The 6,664-nt window shown below is 36.0% G+C and overlaps 1 non-coding gene across 1 annotated transcript; it reads right to left on the bottom strand.

The window, feature by feature from the left end:
* Positions 1-1,373: 1,373 nt before the first annotated feature.
* On the bottom strand, positions 1,374-1,480 carry LOC128281529 (small nucleolar RNA R71). The gene has a single exon (XR_008271753.1). It is a non-coding gene; the product is annotated as a small nucleolar RNA R71 (small nucleolar RNA).
* Between the last annotated feature and the right edge of the window lie 5,184 nt (positions 1,481-6,664).

The raw sequence follows: 6,664 nt of genomic DNA on the forward strand, positions 1-6,664 counted from the left end.
TTCTTGTATTAATATTCCAGGAATATTGATTCGAGTTAATGTGCTTATTCAGAGGAGCAAAAGTCCCTGTCTAAGAGTAAATTTTTCATAATTAAGTGGATTTGATTGCACACTTAGAGATAGGGTGACAAGATTTTTCTGGATTAGGCTGAAACCTAATAAGGGGATCCATAGATCGAGTTAATGCAACACTAGGGTGTTAATTAGAAAGAGATTTCAATTAATCAACCTATGGTTAGAGTTATTAGTCTTGAGAGAGATAATAATATAACTTAGGGATTTCTACGAATCAAATCAAATGAATAAATCGTCTGATTCAGAGTCAAATAACAAGTGAAGTCTAGGTGAATTTTTCCTTAGGTATTGTCTTAATCAATCGAATTTTCTAGAAGTATTTTCCCCAACTTTCTTTCTCTGCACCCTTAGTTTAGTTAATTAGTTTTGATAAACAAATCCCTTAATTTTTAGGCTAGATAATGAAAAGAAGGTAATTACTAGTACTCTTGGCTCCTTTGGGTTTGACAATCCGGTCTTGTTAGAGCTATACTACTGTTTGATAGGTACACTTGCCTTCATCATGATAATAGTTGGTTTCAAGAACGATCATTTATAAATTATTGAAAACTTATCTTTAATATCACGAATCAATTTTTTGGTACCGTTGCCGGGGAACTAAGATATTAGGAACACTCGATTTTTATTACTTTAGCCATTTTACTTTATTTGCAATTTAAATATTTATTTTCTTTTCTAATTTTTCTTTTATTCGCTCCTAGCAGGTTTTTATAGTATAGGACTAGAAGAAACCCATCGGGACCATTACTGTTTGATAGTGAGATCGATCACACAGTTCGCAGAAACCGAAGAGAAATAAGGCGAAGTTTAAGATACACAGAGGAAGAGCAAGAGGATGATACTTCAACCACAACCAAGGAGATGGCTAAAAACCAGGAAAATCCGCTACCTCCTGCGATTACCGCTGATCTAGTAAATCAGAATCCTGCTCTACACACTATGTATAATTATGCTAAACCTACTTTAACTGGAACTAAGTCAAGTATAGCTAGGCCTGCTGTTGTTGCAAATAATTTTGAACTGAAACCTAGCATAATTCAAATGATACAGCAATTTGTTTAGTTTGATAGTTTGCAAGATGAGGATCCAAACAACCACTTGGCAAATTTTTTAGAGTTTTGTGATACATTTTAAATCAATGGCGTTTCTGATGATGCCATTCGCCTTCGGTTATTCCTTTTTTCATTGAGGAACAAAGCTAAACAGAGTTGAACTCGTTACCACGAGTGTCAATCACTACTTGGGAACAAATGACCAAAAAATTTTTATTAAAATATTTTTCGCCGGCTAAAATAGCCAAATTACGTAATGATATATCTTCTTTTGTGAAGATGGATTTGGAAACACTCTATGATGCATGGGAGAGATACAATAACCTTTTGAGAAGGTGCCCTCACCATGGGTTACTACTTTGGCTACAGGTTCAAACGTTTCACAATGGCCTGAATCCTTCGACTAGACAGATGATTGACGTAGCTGCTGGTGGAACTATCAATAATAAGATACCTAAGGATGCTTACGAATTTATAGAAGAGATGTCACTGAATTATTATCAGTGGCAAGTTATGAAGACAAAGCCAACGAAAACAGTCGACGTTTTTAACATTGATTCAGTCACCATGTTCTCTAATCAGATAGAACTTTTGAATAGAAAAATTGACGATTTTCTTGGTTCTTCATAGGTTCACCCAGTAATGCAATGCAATGCAAGTAGAGGAGAATTGAGCAATTCAGAATACCCACCCTATGGCCACAACATGGAAAACGAGCAATTAAATTATATGGGTAATTATTCTCGACCGCAAAATAATCCTTATAGTAACACTTACAATGTAGGATAGAGGAACCACCCAAATTTCTCATAGGGAGGCCAAGGGAATCAGAGACCACCACCACCTCCAGGTTTCCAACAACAACCTTACCAGTAAGAGAAAAAGCCGAACCTTGAGGAGATGCTAACAAAATTCATCTCAATGTCAGAAAATCATTTCCAAAATACCGAGACAGTACTTAAAAATCAACAAGCGTCGATCCAAGGGCTTGAAACTCAGATAGGCCAGCTCGCTAAATTGATATTTGAACAACTACAAGGTAGCCTGCCGAGTAACACTGAATCTAACCCAAGGGAGCAACTCAATGCGATTGTCATTCAAGATGAGGAAGGGTTAGTTACATGTGAACCAGAACCGAGGCAAGAAACTATAGTAAGTAAAGGTAAAGGTGAGGTAGACTACAGCGAGCAGAAACCGGTAAGTAAAGAGTACAAACCACAAGTGTCATACCCAAATGCGACAAGGAAAGACCACACAGATGAACAATTTGGTAAATTTCTTAAACTACTAAAGAAATTACACATTAACTTACCGTTTATTGAAGCCCTTTCGCAGATGCCAAACACAGTCAAAATTTTAAAGGAGCTTTAGCAAATAAGCGGAAGTTGGATGAAGCATCACATGTGGAGCTGAACGCAGTTTGCTCAGCTATTCTACAGAATAAGCTGCCCAACAAATTAAATGATCTAGGGAGTTTTATGATTCCTTATTTAACTGGTAGCTTAGATGTTAATAATGCTTTGGCTGATTTAGGGGCTAGCATCAATGTTATGCCTTACAAAATATTTAAGCAACTAGGTCTTGGGAAACCCAAACAAACTAGGATGAGTATTCAATTAGCCGATAAAACAATCAGATTTCCTAAGGGTATTATTGAAGATGTACTCGTTAAAATTGACAAATTTATATTCCCAGTTGATTTCGTTATTCTAGACATAAAGGAGGATAGTAACGTTCCTTTAATTTTAGTGAGACCCTTTTTAGCAATTGCTTGAACAATAATTGATGTTGGCACGGGTGAACTCACATTTCGTGTGGAAGATAAAACAATCACCCTTCAAGCTCGTAATTCGAGTAACACATTGAAAATTGAAGGTGGTTGTATAAATCATACTATTAAAACTGATCATGTGGTGAAACCTTCCTGGCAGGAAACACGTTCAAAGAACACATGTGAGCCATGTTCAAGTAACGACAAATAACCTATCTATGAAGAACGAAGGCTACAACTCGAGGAACTAGATGAATGGTGGACACATAAATCGAGGACACACGATAAACCAAAACCACGCCATGACGAGCTCAATATCTCACCAAATCAACTTAAGGTTGAAGACAAAGTACTACTAGATGCAGTAGACCCTCGTATTGCCACTTCTAAACCTAACGGAGCAATCCCTCTTACGGTACTCAACATTTTCCCATATGGTACAGTCGAGGTACTTCATCCCAAATTTTGCACTTTTAAGGTAAATAGTACTCGTATTAAACCTTATTTTGATAAAATTGATAGCAGGAATGAGGAGTGTGAACTCCTCGCACCACCATGACCATGCAACAGAAAGGTAAGTCGAGCTTAGACTATAAATAAGCGCTTCTCGGAAGGCAACCCAAGCACTAACGACGTTAACTTTTTTAAAATTTTAGTTTTTAACATCTAATCACTAACTGAGTCATTGAAACACAGGTTTTCTAATCCACACGGCCAGGCACACGGGTGTGCCTTAGGTCGTGCTCACACCACGGGAGGAGACACGGCCGTGTGAAAATAGGGCAAAATTTTTCCTTAACACGGGATGCGATAAGTTGCCACGGCCATGTGACATGGCCGTAGGCGAGTCTGTCAAACCAACACGGGCGTGCGACACGCCTATGTCTATAAACCATGGTTTAAACTGAGAATTTAGCACTAGCGTGCGACACGCCCGTGCCCATCAACCGTGCTCAGGACTAATAAAATAAAACGGGCGTGGACATCCATACACGGGCGTGGGAGAAGCGAACCATACGGATGTGTGATATGGTCGTGTAAAACCAGTGTGGGACCACACGACCGCACTTTTTTCTTTTTTTAAAAAAACTCATATTATTTTTATTTTTACTTTTATTTCAATTTATTTGAAAACTCATTTTTATTTTATAAACTCGGCTTATCTTTATGATTATAATCAAATTATTCCCTTAATTCCCTTTCACAAGTGGTGCATTCTCAGTTATCCCTCAGAATCATGCTTTTCCTTCAATTTTATCTTCAATTCTCGCTTCCAATTCAAGGATTTTGTCTAAAATTTCAGGAAGTTTCACTTCTCTCCCTATCTTATGATCTTATATCTCTATTTTTCAGTATATCTACCTTTGTACATTGAGGGCAATGTACATCTTAAGTGTGGGGGGATTACTTATATCATGATCAGAAAAATCCCTGAATGTTTATTCTCATGTGATCTTCTCATATCATTATTAGAATGAATTTTGATTAATTTATGATTTTTATTGATATGTCTTAAATTAAAACATAGGCATTCATACATCGATTGTTTAAACTTTAAGGAATTAGAGAATCAAACATGATAAGTTGATTTTTGAGAATTAAAAATTTTTAGGTTGCTTCCCCAAGTTTAGGTATTATCTTGAATTAAAATTGATTGGTTTAAACATCAAAAAGCCATAATTTTTGTGAGAGCTTGAGCCTTTAGAGCATTTATTTCTTTCATGCTCACTTTTATTGTTGCTTTGAGTGCGTCAATATTGAATCGTTATTCTAGAACTTGCTTGATTATGCATGTCAAGACCACACCATTTGATTTGATATGTCAAAATGATAAAGGCACTTAGTTTTAACCCACTCACTCCATAAAAGCCTACCTTCATAATTAACCTTTAGTGAACCCCCTTGAGCCTAACAACCCATTCATTGATCCACCCTCTATATTAACCCATAACTCATTATAGTTGAAATCCCCTATATTAATTTGATCCTTATTTTTGTCGAGATTTGATTTGAATAAATTGCTTAACTATGTTTTATGTTTGATAGATAGCTTTTATTATTTGATTTGTTCTTAAAAAAAATTAACATATACATACATTCATTTATAGCAATTTTTGTTTTTAAGCTTAAGTATTTAATTTCATATTCTGAGAAGAAGCTCATATATACTCAATTGATGATTATTTATTTTTCTAGTTAGGTAATTTTTCAATTCAATCTTGATTCTAACCTTTTCTTTCAGCTTGTGACCACTCCCCCTAACCAAAGCCACGTTACAACCCTCTAAAGACCTTTTGGTTGACGTAGATTTGATTTTCATGCAAGCCTATGGTAATAACTTTTCATATTGACTGTTGAGTGCTTTATTTGATGTCCTTAAACACCTCGAGTGATTTGAGTGAATCTTTAGTGAGGATGCTAAAATCTGTGATATTTTGATCAAAGGTGATTACTTAGATAAGGGGGGGTACCTATGTCTTCGTGATAAAATGCTCAACTTAGAATGTTTGAAACTTTGATGTACTTTTAGTTAAACTTTCAATGTATGATTACTTATGGATTATTTTGAGATATTATTGATAGGGATTATAAATTGAGAAAAAATTATTTTGATTGTGAGTTGAGGATTTTGCATAAGGATAAGCAAAAGCTTAAGTGTGAAGGTATTTGATAAACCATAATTTATACATATTACTATCCCATGCTTCACACGATTTTTGGATGAATTATCCTTAGATTTGGTGAATTTGATGCTCCCAATCCTTTAATTTTATATTTTAAACTTAGGAGAGCATAGGACGACAAAAAGAGCGAGAAACGGGCCGAAAATAGAGAAAATTGACCCACATAGGAAATCAACACGACCTGGACTTCCTCACACAGGTAAGCCACACGGCCGTGTCCATTTGGCAGGATCGAAGCACGACTTACACGGGTAGACTACACGCCCGTGCCTATTTAACAACCTTGACCACGGTCTGGAGCAATCGCACACGGGCGTGTCCTTGTCGAGCCCAAGTATAGTCCTATTCGGAAAAGGCCACTTTTGAGGGATCCTAGGCATTCTAAAGCCTATTTAAACACCTAATGAGGCACTTAGGAGGATACACGGAGTAGGAAGCAAGGAATTACACGAAGAAAATCGATTGTCCATCTTAGAAGCCGGATTATTCATCAAGATTGAAGATCTCCCTTCAATTTCCATTTAGGAGTTTTTGGTTTTTCTTTATGTTTTGTATTTATTATTCTTTTGAGATGTTTTCTTTTATAATTATAACCCCCTAAATACCTAAAGGGAATGAAACCTAAGACAGATCTTGTTAACACCCCTTACCTATATCCAAGGTCGGAACAGAGTACGAGGCATTACCAAACTTAACAATACACATAGACGAAAACCGGGCCATAAAATTTCATTTAATTCAAAACTTTTCGAACACATGCATAACAAACAAAGCTAGCTATATCATTACATCAAAACATAGGACATGGCACGATTAATTAAACTTATAAACCATAATAGATAAGGACTACATCTCATGATTTTATACGATAACTCAATGCAGACTGATACGTATGGTCAAAATCATAATAACAATACATATCACAAACCAACTTCCTATACATGCCACTCACTTGATATTTCTAATAATTGAATTAATTTTTCCAAAAATGATAGTTTGATAGTGTGATTTTGCCTCCGACGATCTCCAACCCCGAGCTGACCTGCCAATGCTAAACAAATGGAGAGGATGGGTAAGCTTTA

Source organism: Gossypium arboreum, chromosome 1, assembly GCF_025698485.1.
Source record: "Gossypium arboreum isolate Shixiya-1 chromosome 1, ASM2569848v2, whole genome shotgun sequence".
Taxonomy (NCBI): Eukaryota; Viridiplantae; Streptophyta; class Magnoliopsida; order Malvales; family Malvaceae; genus Gossypium; species Gossypium arboreum.